The sequence below is a fragment of the Callithrix jacchus genome, chromosome 20 (assembly GCF_049354715.1).
Source record: "Callithrix jacchus isolate 240 chromosome 20, calJac240_pri, whole genome shotgun sequence".
Lineage (NCBI taxonomy): Eukaryota > Metazoa > Chordata > Mammalia > Primates > Cebidae > Callithrix > Callithrix jacchus.
In genome coordinates this window covers 21951571-21970179 of record NC_133521.1, presented here as the reverse complement: position 1 = coordinate 21970179, position 18609 = coordinate 21951571, and the positions used below count along the sequence as shown (strand labels likewise).

At 37.7% G+C, this 18609-nt stretch overlaps 1 long non-coding RNA gene across 1 annotated transcript in view; it reads right to left on the bottom strand.

Moving 5' to 3' along the window:
• Positions 1-16167, bottom strand: part of LOC128930271 (uncharacterized) — a 40640-nt gene extending 24473 nt beyond the window's left edge. The window contains exon 1 of the long non-coding RNA XR_008478121.2: positions 12475-16167. This is a non-coding gene — a long non-coding RNA (uncharacterized LOC128930271). The remainder of the gene's footprint in view (positions 1-12474) is intronic.
• Positions 16168-18609: the final 2442 nt, after the last annotated feature.

Here is an 18609-nt window from a genome sequence, read left to right as displayed (position 1 = left end):
TAATGGGCTTATGGTATAGCCAAATAAAAGAACAAGCTTTACATAGCAACTGATGTTCGTATTTTTCATCAAATGGCAGGTCTGCACAGAATGATGCTATTTTATGTGTAAATATACTTATAAATGCATGTATGTATACAGTTGTCCCTTGGGATCAATTTGTTCCAGGGATTTGTTCCAGGATCCCTATGGAATATACAATCAGCAGATGTTCAAGTCCCTTTTATAAAATGAAGTAGCATTTGCATATAACCTACATATATCCTTCGGTATATTTTAAATTGCCTCTAGATTATTTATAATGCCTAATAAAATATAAATGCCATGTAAATATTTGTCATATTGTATTTTTATTTATATTACTTTTTACTGTTCTATAATTTTCATTTTTAATATTTTAAGTTCTCAGTTGGTTGAATCAGTGTATGTGAAGCCCATGGTCAACTGTTTAACATATACATTTGACTCTCCATGTGTTTTTTATGAATATAAGTACATATGCTATATATATGTGGCATATAATCACACACATTCTTACGTATACAGTGAATCACTGCATATCTTATGTATACAGTGAATCATATATACAGTGATGTGGTTACAGGTGTTTTTCTTTTCCTTTATACTTTTCTATGCTTTGCAATATTTTCCAGACAAAGTAGTCCTTATTATTAAATATTTGGGAATGCAACTCAAATTTACCTCATTGGCCTTACGCAAAATAGCATAAATTCCACAAGAGAGAATAAAGTCTTTTTAGCCAATTCCATGCAGAACAGTCAAGATGTAGCCCAGAAGTTGCACATGCAGGATTCAAAATGATAGTTTACTTTTAGTTGTATGTTGGATTTGAATAATCAGTGAGTGTTGCTGCCAGATTAACCAACAACATCAGCATAAAGTTAGTTGAACAATTATTTTAAAGTTGAATGGTTTGGAGTAAATCTTAGTAATAAGAATACTGTGTATGTTATTTCCAGTCACACCTCAGTTGTACAGTTGTAACTGTCTCATGCAACAGGGACAGTCCATTCCAGATATACTTAAAGAAAGTCATGCTTTATTCGATTTAATGCCTCATTCCCAGGAAGAATCTCCCTAAATGGTGAGCAGAAATCTAATTTCTTATACTTTAGTGTTCACCAACTTCACTGACCTTAATCATGCTTCAGGGTTCTCTCAGACATTAGATGAAACATGGAAAAATCTAATATGTACTGCAAAAGGATAGAGACGTATGCTTTACTCACAACTGCTCCCATTTTCCCAGGTGACTGGCACAAAGCCTAGCATGGGGTTTCTCAAGCTTACTACTGCAAACTTTCTGGGCCAGATAATTCTTTGTTTATGGGGTAAGTGGGGCTAATCTGTGTACTGTAGGAAGTTCCAAGCAGCGTTCTTGGCCTCTATCCACTGAATGCCAGTAGTACTGTCCCAGATCCGACAACCAAAAATGTCTCCAGACTTAGGCAAATTTCCTAAGTTGGAAATCATCCTTATTTGAGAACCACTGACTTAGCACATTCTAACACCTAATAAACACTTACTTAAAAATAAGTGTTTTAAATTTAAATTGAGCAAATGCATAATTATATGTATCTATTTTTCAGTTGTTATTACTTCTGAATCAGACCTTTTTTCACAAATACTACAATGCATCTTTATTATATATCTTGACAATATATATTCCCCAAGTAGACCAGATATAAGACTGTGTCTGATATTTTGTCCAATCATAAGACCACATTTCTACCTATCTTATGCTGAGTTTTTAGATGGTATCTTTGTCAGTTTTTAATTTTATTGATCAGCTGAATTCAATATAAAATAAAGGAAACATTAGAAAGCTACTTGATGATTTTTGCCTGGCAAGCACTGCTGCCCTGACCATCTGCGTCCATGTGTATAGAAACAAAATCCCATGTGTGTCTGGATTTTCCATTTCTTCATGCATATAAAACTTTCTGTCATCTCTTCCATGGCATTTTGTCTGGTTTCTTTCATGTTTTGAAATTCACAAGATTAGTTTTAATGCGTCAATGAGCTGCACATGTAAAGCCGCTTCACACATGTGCAACATGTTAGCTGCATGGTAACTGAAGACATTTCTTCTGGCAATGTGTAGTCTTACTGTTCTAGTGGAAAAGACCATAATTACAGCAGGAATACAATAAAAATCATGGTCAGATTGACATGAAATGGACACCTCTTCCTTGGGAACAAGCCAACATTTCCCGTCTATGAGTAATCACCCTTGAACCCTGTGGTTGATCTTTAGCAGCTGTTATTTGGTCTCATAATCCTACACCAGTGGGTGTTGCTTATTAGACCAAGGCTTCACTATTAGGTTTTTTGAAAATATGGTCAGATAAATAGCCAAGACAATCTCTGCCAGTGGCTAGACCAATATCATGAAATCAAGAGATGATGTGGAACAGTCATTTTGTATTATGTGGACTGGATAAACAGAAAAGGTGGTTTCTATGAGAAAAAAAAAATTAAGCAGATTTTCAGAAGGAGCAGAGAAAACACATGGGTAGAGATTGAAGCTGTTCTTCCAGTTTATAATTCCAAACTCTTTTGGAAATCCTAAATTTGCCTGAGAAATGCAAAATCCTCAGAATTGATTTCCACTATTTTTTGGTTAAGTCAGCGTGATAGGCAGAAAAAATGACCCACAGAATTGTCTGTCACCTAATCCTGAAACCTGTGAATGTATTACCTTATATCACAAAAGGAATTTTGTGGATGTGATCAAGGATAATGATCTTGAAATGGGGAGATTACCCTGGAATATTGGACTACACAAATCTAAATAAATGAGTCCTTAAAAACAAATAATAATTTGGAACTTTTTTTTGTTTTTGAGATGGAGTCTGGCTCTGTCACCAGGCTGGAGTGCAACGGCTTAATCTCAGCTCACTGCAATCTCTGCCTCCTGGGTTCAAGCCATTCCCCTGCCTCAGCCCCTCAAGTAGCTGGGATTACAGGAACACACCACCATGCCTGGCTAATTTTCTGTATTTTAGTAGAGACGCAGTTTTACCATGTTGGCCAGGATGGTGTCAATCTCCTGACCTTGTGATCTGCCCACCTTGGCTCCCCAAAGTGCTGCAATTACAGGAGTGAGCCAATGCACCCAGCCTATTTAGAACCTTTAAAGGACACTTGGTTAAAGAGAGCTGCAATTACGAATGAAGGTGCAGAGATGCTATGTGGGTACTTGATCTGGCATTGTAGACTTTGAAGATGGAAAAAGGAGACCATGAATCAAGGAATGTGGGCAGCTTCTAAAGTCCACAAAAGGTAGGAAATGAGTCTTTCTAAAACCTGAGAAAGGATAGGATACATCTCTGAAGACACTTTCATTTCAGCCTAGTGAGGCCTGTGTCACATTTTCCACCTAAAGACTTGTAGGATAATAAATTAGGATAGCTTAAGCAACTTTATTAGTGGTAATTTGTTACAAGATAATACAGTTAAATTACATTTACTTCTGCTATGTAAAAATAAAAATGAATAAGAGTCAGTAGTTAAGTATTTGATTTAGGCTCCAGAAAGCCAAAATATCCTCTCTGAAACTTAATTGAAAGAAGATCTTCCATCCTGGGCTGTGACTTTTGCTTGCAATGGAGGAAATACTTGCCCTGGAAAACAAGCTGTGTCACCCTTGGTGAATACTATGGTGCCGCAGACTGTTTTAAAACAGTCCATCAGAGATGTTCCACTTTAACCTCATGCTATTGTCTGAATGTTTGAATCCCTGAAAGTGTATATGTTGAAATTATTTTAGATATTAGGAGGTGGGGCTTTTGGAGAACTGATTAGTTGATGAGGGCAGCACCCTTATAATTGGAATTACTGTTCTATAAAACAAATGAAAAGGAGCTAGTTAGCCCCTTCCAGATGTGAAGAGGATAAGAAGGTACCATATCTGCAAAAACACTGAATCTACTGGTGCCTTGATCTTTGACTTCCCAGCCTTCACAACACAACAGCCAGACTTTGATATTTTCTTAGAGCAGCACAAACTGACTAAGACACCTCAGAACTCAGAAATATGATGAACTACCACTTCCATGACTGTGTATGTCACATAGCACAAGTGATTCAGTTAGAGAGATTATCTGGGTAGGCCTGAACTATTAAAAGTAGTGTCGAAAATTGCAATTACTTTTGCACCAACCTAATAATTGCATAGGCTGTTAAAAATAGGACATTTTATCTGGATAGTGACAGAAGGAGAAACCAGAGAAATTAAGTTTTAGATGACACACTGTTCCTGATTGGCAGATGAAATAGGCCATGTGAAAAGACCTGGAGATAGCCTCTAGAATCAATGAGAGGCCACGGCTTGAAATCGCCCAAGGAAATGGGGACCTTCCAACTACAACAAAATATTCTGTAAACAACCTGAATGAACATGAAAATGAACTTTTTCTTCAAGTATAAGAGTCCAGCCCTGCGCATCCCTTGATCTCAGCCTCCTGAGACCTTCATTAGAGAACCCAGTTGAGCTCACATGGACTTCTGACCTGAGAAATGTGAGAAAAGTGTGAGTTGCTTTAATCTGACAAATAGATATAATTTGGAATGTGGCCATAAAAAATGAATACAGATATTTTTTTCTTAAAAGCTAAAACCCAGTTTCTATTTCTGGCTCTCCTACTTACTAACAATAGAAGTAATTAAGACTGTTAATAACTATTTGATTTCTTCTAAGCATGCATATCATGGAACTTCCCTACATACTCTGATATTAAGTGTGATTACTGGCTTACCTTGAAAAATTCAATGTAAGTAGAAGTGATTTGTATCAATCCACTCAGATTTTGTGCATAGTTGTTAGCAAAACGAGCCTTTTCTGGCTGAGGTACCACCTATATGAACTTAGACAAGTTCCTTAATTACCATCTTCCTCTGCCCCTCTACCTCCTCTTCTTTTTTTCCTTATTTATCATTAATTTTTAACAATAATAATGATTATTATTGTTATAAAAATTACTATTTTATAGAAGTTACCAAGCAGCTATTACGTGGTCAGTAAAGGGCTCAGAAAGTATGTTAATTCTGACATAATGGTGAAGATCATGAATTTTGGAGCTAATTTGACTTAGCGGATAAAAACCGAAACCCCAAAAACTTTGCTCTTCCAACCATAAGTTCTTTCTTCTGTGCATCAGTTTTTCTGTAATTCAAAAAGAGATAATAGCACTTGCTTCATAGGGTTGTGGGAGGACAAAAATAAATGTACACATAGAAAATGCTTAGAATACTGCCTGTCACAATCAATGTGTCATGAAAAGCCATTCTTAATATGGTCTAATATACTTTTCACACCTACCCTATAAAGTTGTTCTAAGTATTATCTCCATAAATTGAGTATTATCGCTATTTTACAGGCACAGAAACTGAAACTCAAAAAGTGTAATATTTTGCCCAAAGTTATCCTAGTCACTCTGATTCCAAAGTCCATGCTGATAACAATTTTCTCATTGGTTCCACCTGCCTCTGCCCTTAAGAGTCAATCAATTCCTTTTTCCTCAAGACAGCAATAATGCTTTCACTATGTTGTATCTTTATGTCAGGATGAAATCTCCTAAGTTTCTTCACAGATCTATTATCTGTCATAGCCTCAGCACAACTGCCCATCCCCCTCACCAGTTTGCTACCTCCCAGTACAATCTGAATTCTCCACAAACTGAGTTATCATAGCATGACAAGATGGGCTCTGTAATACGTGTTTTAATTACAGAGGAGAGTTTAAAATTACCTCTTTATTACTTTTTTTCTCTAGAAATGGGAAAATATTTGCAGACTTGTTAGAATAACCAAAAAGGTGTGATTGAAGACATCAGGAATGCTGAATTCTAACCTAGTCTCTGTCACCACTGGCTATGTGACCAGGGACAAGCCAATTAACTTCTCCAATCCCAAGTTTTCTTATTCATCAAAAGAGGGGGTTGAATCAATAGGATATGTTTCAGATCCTCTGAGACAATAAGCAATGTGCTTACTGAAAGCTTTGCTTTAGTTCGTGTGTGGAGGTGGCTCATGAGAACCTAATTGGGAAAGATGTTCAGTTTTGTGCTGTGCTGGAATCAATAGTACCAGAAGGAAGAGGGCATGTAAACAAGAGCCTACTGTGCTTATTTTCCTAACAAAATATCCCAGAGTGTGAGAATTCAGAGAATTGAGCTCTGTTGGCAATCAATAAAACATGAATGCATCTTTCCGAATGCATTTTTCTCATCCCCCTCAGGTTCCCTGTAATGAGGAGATAATGAGCTCTAGACATAGCCAGGGGTGCCTGGGAGCTTCTTCTAACATCCACTTTGTTAGAGAAACTTTCGCAGCTGAAAGGCAAAATATTTTCAAGGGATATTCTGCCAACTGTGTCACGCCCTGACTTTAATATCATGATATTTTCTCAAGAATGTAAAGGTACCTACAGGGGTCTCTCTAATGGGTGCTACTCAGTTGGTGCTAAGGAAAATAAGTTTTTCCGTTGCTTCATTATTTGTTTTTTAATCAAATCTGAGAAAAATATTTATTAGATAACTACAGGTCCCAACTATATAAAGCAAAGCCCTGATATCACTATTATATCTCAGGTATATTTCTGACATTACTTACTTTTCCTGCCTCTTTGAAGGACTTTTGAGACAGAGTGTCCCTTTCCTATTGCTTAGTATTTCCAACAACTACTGTATCTCAGGCATCTTATATGACTACAGTTGAAGAATATCCACAGTTCCCTGTAGTCATATAACTAACACAAACACATAGTTCTAGGGTGGTAAAAATGTTTCATCTATTTTCTCAACATTAATCTACTCTGTCTGTCTGGAAAAAATAAGAAGAAGAGGAAGAAGAATGCCAGAGCAGCCACAGATCTCAGGAGGGCATGAGGCTATATTTGGTTAGTGATAATTTCCAATATTCAGAGAGAAAGACCTGTTATGTTCCACGTTTACTATTGAAAAAATGTTCCTGAGTGTGGCAGGGAGGAGGATGGAGATGAGGGTGTTTTGTGCAGAATATCAAAATAATGCATATGGGGGAAAAAATAAAAGTTGGAGACAAGTTAAATGATACATTTTTATGGTCACCTGTAGAGGCAAATGAACTCCCACCCAAAATTTAAACCCAAGAGGGTTTAAAAGGTTTATTACTTACATAATTTAAATCTCTGGGAAGAATGGGCAGGACTTTCAGGAAGGTCAAAATATGGCTTGAGATAGCAAGGAAAGAAAACTGGTTTTTGTAACCCAGGGCTCCTGGGTTTTGGGGGTGTGTACTATGAAAAAGTTTTCACTTGTAATGTTTGAACTTTGAATTCTTGTTGTTTCAAAAAGTGCGTGGAAGAAACTCAGCCTGAGAAAACCAAAACTTGTTAGATCCAGAGATGCCTGAGTTGGAGATGAATCATGGTGAAGTTTCCTCACTACCATACTAAAAGCACCTCTCTGGGAGGAGCTTGTCTATCCTATACACATGACGTATGTAGGGGCATGATTGGTGATTGTATCTGCTCTGCCATTACTACACCTCTATATACAATGACTCAACTAACCAGCCTAGTGAAAGCTCTGCTGTATTGTATATAAAGGTAGCACTGCTTTAAGGAACCATTCCTGGTGGGTGTCCATTTTACTCTTTGCAAGTAACGCAATTTCCTTGTTAAATCCTCCTTGGTTGTGGTCATTGGATTGTCACAGAAAGCAAGCAATTGAATTGACCCTTTGTGTAGGTAACAGTTTGGGTTTTTATTATTAAAGGTTAGCGTCCCACAGTGAGAGGTCCAGGTGGGCAGGGATTTGCACAGTTTTAATTTCCTGTGGGGGCCAAATGAGGAAAGCTTGCTTATGTTTTTTCAGATGTGGAGCATGAGGAGGTGAGTCTAAAAGCTGTCCATAGTCCAACAACAAAAAATAGAATCAGACTTCTCATTCCTACTTCCTTAGATGCAATTTTAAATTGAAATAAAGTCAGAGGTCAGAGAGCATGGGTTAAAATCTCAGCTTAACCATTTATAAGATTTTGACCTAATGAAATGCACTTGACTGCATCACAGCTGACTTTCTTCCTCTGTCAAATGGAGTCAACCTTACTATCCATGCATAAGATGGCAGAAGATTAACGGAGATGTTGCACTCAAGCTTTGCTACTGGATTATAGTAAGTGTATAGCCCATCGTTGCCTCACCATTGCCTTTCTACCGCTACTGTTTTGGCTACAACTACCTCTTACCACTGCTATTTTATCTAACTTTTCTTTATAGAATAAAATTGAAAATCTGCCTTTTTTTTTCCTGTGTATTTGCCCCCATATCTGACTTTGGATTGTTCAGATGGGTTTTAAGATCTGTATTGACAATCCTATTACTAGTAAGAGAGGAAAAAGGAAGAAACTGATCAGGAAGCCAGGTTGGGTCCTCAGTTTTAGAGTAGGTCCTTGGTTAAATTCTTTCAAACAAAAGAATAGCCTGAAAAATCAAGCTGTAGGCACAGATAAGGGAACTTCCTTAGGGAGCTTGCCCAAGACATCCCCACAAGCACATAGATAAGAAGGGCTACACAGGAGATTTACCCACATATGCCCACAATAGAAAATGTTGTCCCCTGATGCATGCACAGTAAGGGGAACAAAGCAACATGGAGTATCTCAAGCTAAGAGCCCACATGAGCACTAGGAAGATGGGGTAGAAGTACCAGAAATGTATGCCTTATGCAAATAAGATGACCAACCCCCTATGGGCTTCTTATAAAAGCCTCTGTATCCAAACTGTGAAACAAAAACTCATTTTCTGGAACCCCAGTCTGTGAGAGAGAGCTATTCTCTTTCTCACACCTATAAAATTTCTACTCTAAACCTCACCCTTTGTGTGTCTGCATCCTTGATCTCCTTGGCGCTGAGACAATGAACCTCTGATATTACCCAGACAGCAAGTCTGCTTCACTAGGTATATACTCAAAGGAATATGAGTCATTCAACATAAAGATATATGCACATGTATGTTCACTGCAGCACTATTTACAAGAGCAAAGACATGGAATCAATGTAGATGCTCATCAATGATAGATTGGATAGAGAAAATCATATATACCATGAATTACTATGTTGTCATAAGAAAGAATGAGATTATGTCCTTTTCAACAGTATGGCTGGAACTGGAGGCCATTATTCTAAGCAAACTAATGCAGGAACAGAAAACCAAGCATCACATGTTCTTACTTATGACGACAACATCATCATAAGCGATGAGATGATGAGAAAACCTGGACACAAAGAAAATAACAGACACCAGGGTCTACTTGAAGGTGTAGGGTGGGAGAAGGGAGAGGACTGGAAAACTACCTATCAGCTACTATGTTTATTACCTGGGTGACAAAATAATATGCATATTAGCCCCCCATCACATGTAATTTACCTATATAACAAATCTGCACATGTACTCCTGAACCTAAAATAGAAGTTAAAAAAAAATCAGGGCTAGGTATTCTTATTCCCAGTGGCTATGTTGACCTCAGCACTGTCAGAACACTGTGAGACCTGGACTTGTTAACATCTGACTTCTCGTAGCATATTCCTTCCTGGAAAGTGGGGCAACCTGGTATGATACATGTTAAGGCCAGGTCCTTGTTTGCTTGTTGTATTTTACTAATTAGATTTGAACAAAACATACTCCCTCTTCTCACGGAGCATCTGTGACTGAAATTTCATGATATTTTAGCTGATGAGAAATGATTTTTCAACTGCAAATCCTAGAAGAAGTTTACCTGCAAATAAGTACTTTATTCAGATTCACCACTGTTTTTGATTCAGAAATATTTTGTCATTTACTCTCACTCATTTTATTTTTAGTTGTATATAACAATTGTCTTTTTCCTAAATATGTTCTCAGAGTCAGAAAATTCGGACCTTATGTAGAGGTATTTTTCCCACCTTGGATTCCCTAATGCATTTTGTTCATGCTTCCTTTAAGGCAGAAATTCATATATGTGTTTGTCTGCATGGATGATCACTGAATAATATCAAACAATTTGTATTACGTGGTTATCTGTTGAACAAGTAGCTTTCTAGCTGTTCCCTAGGAGCTTCTCATACAGTGATTTTTAGAATGGGGCTTAGGACACAGGATTTTAACAAGCACTCAAGGATATTCATAAAACACTGGCCTATTCCCCACAGATTTTAAGTTCTGTGAGATTTATGTTTTCTTCAACACCACAAGAACCAAGGTGTTCTGTACCCAGTGAAATCCCTAGTGGTGAGTTTGCATGCTTATGCTTACTGAGATTTTTCTGGAGTAAAATAATAATAATAACCATAGAAATAGACATAATTCATAATGTTTACTATATATTTTATTCTTTTGGCATATTACTAAATCTTATAGTAAACTCTAGTCCAGAATGTATGATCTCAAGGTTAGAGATTTGGAAACTGAGGCTAGGCATAAGGTAGTAAGTGCCTCAGTTCATGGAGTTGAAAAATAGCTGAATCCCATCTTCATATGCACGTCTCTCTGATAGCCAGGCCCCTGTGACTTGTGAAGTGGATTGGACATATTTCTCCAGCCACTGCCGCTTGCCCTAGTTAACATTCTCCTTGAATGACCTACAACGTCTTTAACTTATCAGTGGCTTAAGTGTCTCTGATGCTCCCGTTTAAAAATCGCAATACACACATAAATAATTCAAGCAAACAACTTGATATAGTGGAGTGCATTAGGGCTAAAATAACCCTCCCCTTTTCGACTAGTTTAGAAAACCATCATCATTTTCTAGAAATACTCTCTGGGCTTCATGTGGTGCATGGTACATTGAATATGTTAGCATTTTGCCAGCTCTGCCATCCAGAAGAAAAAAAGGATCACTCTAGAATCACTGCAAAATCAGCGTAAATGCAGATTTAATTGGTTTTGCCTCCCAAATAACCTTCTTCATGCCAGCTTTATTGCCACAGTTGGAGAAGAGCCTATGTTTGTCATCAATATACCTGCTATGTCTATGAAAATAATTCACAGTGAAAATCCAAGAGGTGTTTACTGAAAGGCTAAAGTCTGCATGAGTTGTTTTTAAACTGATTTTTTTTATCCCATCAAAGGTTTATCTGCACAGATAAAAAGATGGACAGATTGATAGAGAGATCAAGGCGGTTTATCTCTAACATCAACTCATAGCAACCCCTTTCTCTGTTTGATCATGCCTCCAAGTTACATTGCTCATCTCTGAGGACACCAAACATACCAAGGCCATTCCAGCCTTTGGCCTTTGCTCACATTATTGCCTGTTCAAGGGCCCCCTCCCTATCTCCATGTGGCTGACTTCTGTTCATCATTCACACCTTTGACTAAATGCCAACTGTTTACCAAAGTAATTTCTGGAATCCTATCTGGCAGGGTCTACTCTTTGTTCGTTTTCATCTCTGTTCCTCATTTGCTTCATTTATGGCAAGGGTTGGCAAATTCTTTCTGCAAAAACCAGGTAGGAATAGTTTAGGGCTCACAGGCCCTAAGGTGTCTACCGCACTCATTCAACTCTATTGCCATAAACGAAAAGCAGCCACAGACAATACGTAAACAAAGTCCATGGCTGTGTAACAGCATCATTTTATCCACAAAACAGGAAACTGGTAGGATTCTGCAAGCAGAGGCAATTGGGGGACTTTCTGGTACACAAGACTTATTACAAATCAAGGTTGGAACATTTACGTTATGTTATACCTGTTTATTGTCATAATACTCATTAGAATAACAACTTCAGGAGGACAGGAGGCAGAATGTAGTTGCACTGCATTATATTGCAATTGTACACAGTAGATGCTCAATAAATATTTATTTAAAGGAGAATGTATTAGTTCAGAGGAATTTTGGTTTAATATTTAGCCATAATGATCTTTCATATGCTGCAGAATAAAGTCCTAGGTAATTATCACAACACATACTTCAACCAACTCCCAACCTAGTGAGGTGTGAGTGTGTGTGTGTGTGTGTGTGAGCACTTTAAGGCATGGTGTCAATCTGTCACTCAGACTGTACAGTGGTAAAATCATGGCTCACTGCAACCTCAACTTCCTGGGCTCCAGGAATTCTCCTGCCTCAGCCTCCTGAGTAGCTAGGACAACAGGTACACAGCACCACACCAAGCTAGTTTATTATTTTTGTAGAGGCTGGGTCTCACTATGCTGCCCAGGCTGGTCTTTAACTCCTGGCCTCAAGCAGTCCTCCTGCCTTGGCCTCACAAAGTTCTGGGATTGCAGGTCTGAGCCACTATGCCTGGACAAAACTTTTACTTTCAGGACTCATTGTCTCTTTTCCTATCACAAGACAAAAGCTCAAAAGCTGTAGCTTAGTCATGCACTTATTCTTTCATTTAGTATTAGTATTTTATGTCCAATAAAAAATAGGCTACACACTGTGCTAGACACTAGGCTAAAATGGCCCATGAGCTAGACACAGCCACTTACTTGTGGAGTTTAAAGTCTGATGTTGTCTCAGAGTACTTGGGAGTTCACTTCTCTGTGTTTTGCATCTGTTCAGCATGATGTCCTGTGTCTGTAAGTCTCTGCTCTCAGATTCCATTAGTAATTTCCCACTGGTGTATCTCAACTTAACTGAATAATCCCTCTGACTCTCAGTTCATCCCTCCATTCTCTATATTCCTGTAACACTCAGCTCCTTTTGACTTCTCATTGAGTCATAGCAACTTCTCTAAGGACCTGCCTCCCTCATTTCACAATGATTTTTGGTAAACCCAAGGAAATAAGTGATACAAGTCTGACATTCTTCTTTGTACCATCAGCGTCAAGTTCAATGCCTGGAGTACAGAAAGTACCAAATAAATATTTGAAGGATGAGCCAGTTTTTACATTTTACCCAGAGAGTTAAGTAGTGCCAAGTATTTGTGGGTTGAATTTGGAAGAATTTAACTTGAATCCAATAAAAAATTTCTGTGTTTGGATTATTATCAAGTATCTTTTTCTAAGAGTCAAATATCTTTCAGTTAAAAATCTTCAAATACTAAATGGTTTCAGACACTATCTTTTATACATTTTAAAAAATAATATGGCATTCTAAAGCCAGGGTTTTAACTGGAGCAACAAGTGGAGACTTGACCAAGGTGAAAATTTAATAAGGAAAAAATTATATATGATGCTTTCCAATAGTGAAACTGACCTGGTGCCATGTCCTCTGGTACAGAAATGGGTCATGCTACTTTTATTTCAAATACATTATATTATAAAATTTTCTGCATAGAGCCAAAAATTCCACTGATTCTCTTGATGTATCTACTTGAAGATTTAAATTCTAAACACGCAAAAGCATAAAACTTTTAAAAGTCAAAATGATCCTTTAGAAAAGCCATAAAATAATAATTCTACATAATGGCTTTGAAATATTTTTGCTGAAAAGCTGTCAGATCTGTACGAAATAAGAACCCTGGACCTATGCAAATCATCTCAGCTTTAGAATATAAAATACTTTTACAAACAAAAATGACAGGATTTCAGAGAAAGCACAGGTTGGTTTTCAAAGTAAATAAGAGAAGGGTTATATGCTACAAGAGCCTTCTGAAAAGGAGAACGTTTTATGTATACTCAGTAAATTTGTAGCAAAGCATCCCAGAAAGACAAGTATTTTAAAGCAAGTGGCAGGATTGAAATTTTTCTTACTTTCCTTTATCTATTTTCACTTTTCCCAGAACATATGTTTCACAATAGTTTTATTAGCAAGTGGAGAAGACGTCACTGTCCAAAATCTGTGGTGTGATTAGTGTTATTGAATGGCAGGTTTTGTGTTACTGGTGTTTATTTTATGCCTTCCCAAACCATCTGTTTCCTTGTGCTGTCTTATTCAGATAATGAGAAACAGTGACAGTAAAGGTGCACATTGCCACTACAGTGCTAATGGTTTCTGACATTTTGGGTTTGGGTTTCTATTTTTCTCAGTGTTGTAGGCAAAACTAAATTACATGGTCACTCTTAGGAAACAAAGCCTAGAAATAATTCATGCATTAATTTGATTCAACTTTATTGAATATTTACTCTGCTTCAGGTAATAGACAAGGAACTATGGTTACCAAGATGTATAAAACACTATGGCTACCCACAATAGTGCAGTGAGGAAGAGAAGCATGAAAAGAGTGTCCTATGACAAGTTTAAAACCAAGTTGGGATAAAAGTATGATGGCCTCAGGAAGTGAAAGTGAAAGCATTCATCCTAAGAATGCACCGGAGTCTTGAATTGAGTTCTGAAGCATTAAATTACAAATATAAGAGGCAGGAAAGCTGCCAGAGAGCACTTCAGGCTAAAGTACCTACATTAACTATGGTATCCATAGAAATGTGGGAGTTTATTTTTGAGCAATTTTAATTACTTGTATTTGGCTGAAATACAGAATATGCCTTGGAAAGCAGGCAAGAATGAGACTTTGCTACTTGGTAACATTAGCTAGTACATCTTCAGCCTTTGTTTCATGCCACATACTGTTCACCCATTCTCTCATTTCATCTTTCCATTGAATTATAAGACTGGAACAATTTTACTATTTACCTTATTAAGCAGATTAGGAAGCTGGGTCCCAGAGAGGTTAGTGGCATATTAACTCAGTTGGTGAACCCACAGAACATTCAAATTGGATAATTCTGGACTGTGTAATAGAGGGATTATTTATCAAGCTGTGAACATAGTTTAAGCCAATGGTCCTCAAAGTGTGGTTCCCTAGACCAGACTACCAGCATCATATAAGAATTTGTAAGAAACACAAATTCTCAGGCCTTATCCTAGAATTACATAATCTTAATTTCTGGGAATAAGGTCCAGCAGTTTCTTTACTAAAAATCTCTCTAGGTGATTCTGATGCACTCTGAAGTTTGAAAACCATGGGTTTAGGGAAGTCATCATGGATTGTACAGTACCGTGGGGCTGGTAATGTGAAAAAAGATGCTATGATCCTTAGGCCATAAAGAAGAGAAGGCAATTATCAGAACCCAGAACCCAGAATAGGAGAGGTCTGTCTAATTGGAGCTGTGGCCATCAGTAGACAGGCACTATCAACCCTTGCAGCCCAGCAGGGAGGGAGTACTCTCTTGGTGTCCTGAGGAGGTCCTGCAGGTGGCTTTCAACAGCCAAATCCAAGTGGCACTGCTGAGCTGGGGAGCTAGGTGGCTTCAGAGTGCAGGGGAGCTACTTGGCAGAGCAGGTGAAGGGTGATGTACAGATTCAGAGGGGAAAACAGAAGGTGCCTATCACACATCCCCAAGATGATGGGCAAGAAGAGGTGAAGGCACATTTTTAAATCAGGCAAGATGACTTTAGAGCCCTATTCTTAACAATTGTATCATGCAACCTCTAAGTAAGAGGGGGTAGTACTCAGAGCATGATACTCTAAGCCAGGCTAAGCAGCCTGGAATAGGTCCTATGAGCAATATAGACCCTAAAGGAGTTTTAACTTGGGGGAGACACATGGTATTATTTCTTCATGTATTTTTTGTTTTTTTTTTACTATAGTTTGGAAAAAATTACTCTTGTAAGTAGGATAGAGGATGCAAAAGGGTCTGAATAGTTGATAAACTCTTTGTGCTAATCCAGTTGAGATAAGAACCCATGCTCCAGGAATGAAAATGGAAAAATAGTCTAGTTTATTAAAATCTACATAATTCTATTGTTAAAATCTACAGGTGAGTAAGATACAGACATGGGAATGAGTCTAAGATGCTTCCCAGATTTTAACACAGCTGGCAGAGTAAATGCATGATGATTCTCTTATTATTATATGTATGTTCTTTGTTTCTTGTTTGTTTATTTTTTTAAATATACATTCATTTTGCTGCTGCATGTGCAAGGAGCAGTAGGAGCTGTCTACTAGGTTGTCACATATAAAAGTTTAGAATTGGGCCGGGCGCGGTGGCTCAAGCCTGTAATCCCAGCACTTTGGGAGGCCGAGGTGGGTGGGTCATGAGGTCAACAGACCGAGACCATACTGGTCAACATGGTGAACCCCCGTCTCTACTAAAAATACAAAAAATTAGCTGGGCATGGTGGCGTGTGCCTGTAATCCCAGCTACTCAGGAGGCTGAGGCAGAATCGCCTGAACCCAGGAGGCGGAGGTTGCGGTGAGCTGAGATCGCGCCATTGCACTCCAGCCTGGGTGACAAGAGCGAAACTCCATCTCAAAAAAAAAAAAAAAAAAAAGTTTAGAATTTATAGAATAAAATGAAACCAAAGTTACAGACTGAGAGTTACCAGAATATACATACTTGTTTAAGATAACCCAGGGTATATATACAAGATGAAGAGTCAAGATTCAACAAAAGAGGTAGCTAAATTTAAGTAAAGAAGAAGAATTTGAGGAAATGTAAAGAAGAATGATAATGGTAGCAACAATAATAGCAATAAAATTGTATTGATAACAGGTAGCATATGATACATATTTAGCACATCCTATGCTAAGCATTTTATAAGCATTATATCATTTATATTTTATAAAAATAATGGTGATAGATGCTAATAGAAAGCTTACTTAATGAATATAATGAAGCTTAGGGATATAAAGAAATTGTCCATGATTATGTGGCTGCTAAATTGATAAATAGAAATTCAAACCCAAGACTTCACTTACTGAGTTCAGAAGACCCACTCTTTATTTTCAAGAATAGACAAGAAAAAACATTCATGTCAAGGAAGCCATAGTTGGTAAGATTTTCAAACAAGAGGGCATTTTAAGAGGGCTTAACAGTATTAACATTTCTGTTCTAAGGACAAATAGTATTTAGGACTCTGCACTGAGGAATAGATTCAGAGGGGTTCTAAGAAGGTAATGAAAGACACAGCTAAACAGAGTGGTTGGCATGAAGGAATGCAGAAAAGTTTTCCACTATGCTTTCAAGAAGTTGGCCGTAAACCAAGGGAAGAGATGCAGCAAAATTACTAGGATTCAGGTTTAAAAAAAAATATACTTGTTTTGGGGATTTTTGCTTGTATTAAAGTGGAAAAAGAAAATAAGCTCTAGGTCAGAGAAAGGAAAAATGAAGAGAGTGGATGAAGATATAAAAGAATGAACAATGGATACTTAAGGTGATAAAGAAAATGGGGAGTTGATGGTTTCTTGGATGACTTCACTTTGGATCTGGCATATCCCAGTTACTGAGAGAGGCAGAACGTTGCTGAGGATAGAAAACACTCCCTCCTCCCTCTCCTAGCTTCTGCCAGCCTCTAGGGCCTTGCACGATTAGTGAACCGTCCCTAACATGGAGTAATACACAAAGTAGGTCAAATGGTGAAATCCCATGTTTCTAAATAGAACTATCTTCAGAGCAGGATTTCAACCATGGCAGGAAACCTCTATTTCTGAAATGGAATTGTTTTTATAGTTAGGCAAAATAACTGGTCCCACAAAAATTTAACTGCAAGGTTTTCAGAATAGAGCTCTCCTGTAAAAGATGAATTAGCATCTTGGTCATGGAGACAAAAGCAGAATCCCAGACCTCAGGAATGAAACAGACTTGTCAGAGATGGGTCTTCACACTTTAAAAACCTTGGCCGTTTAGCTGTTCACTGTTGGAGGGAGAGGGCCAAAGACATCTTTCTGATGTGGGCCTAACCCTGGGCAGGGTACAGAGCAGACAAGAAGAAACTAGAGTTAGAAATAAAATGCATTTTTTATGATGTCAGATTGGAGGCTTGGTTAACCTGCCTCATCACTTGGAAAGAGAAAGATAACGTGTAGAGAATCACATGGCAGTATTTTATCAAAGAAGAAGACAGGAACTCAACAGACATAGTGAAAGACACTTTGAAAGCAGCAGTGGGCAGCAACTTGCACTGTGAGTCAGACAGAATGCTCTAAGTCTCCAGAGCCTAAATAGAGGAGAGACAGTCTTAGTGATACACACTCCCACTACAGAGCTGGCCAGTGACCACACTGCCCAAAACAATCTACAGACTCAATGTAATTCCTGTCAAACCACCAATGTTATTATACACAGAACTAGAGAAAACAATCTAAGATTTGTATGGGAACCAAAAAGAGCCAAAATAGGCAAAGCAATCTTTAGCAAAAAGACCACATCTAGAGGTATGTCACTTTACCTAACGTCATATAACCTAACAAGTCTATAGTAAGCAAGACAGCATGCCGCTTGTGTAAAATTAGACACACTGGCCAATGGAACAGCATAGAGAAACCAAAACTAAAGCAAAATGCACACAACTAACTAATCTTTGGCAAAGCAGACAAAAATATCTGCGAGAGAGAAAACACTCTATTCAATAAATGGTGCTGGAAAATTGCATAGCTACATGCAGAAGAATGAAACTGGATCCCTGTGTCTCACCATATACAAAAATTAACTCAAGATGGATTAAACACTTAAGTATAAGACCAAAACAATAAACATTCTAGAAGAAAATTTATTAAAAAAAATAATAAAAACTTCTCTGGACATTGGCATATGAAATAATTTATGGCTAAGACTCTGAAAGCAAATCCAACAAAAATAAAAATAAATAAGACTTAGTCAAGCAAAAAGCCTTCTGTGCAGCAAAATAAATAATCAACAGAGTAAATAGCCAACCTACAGAAGGGAAGAAAATATTTGCAA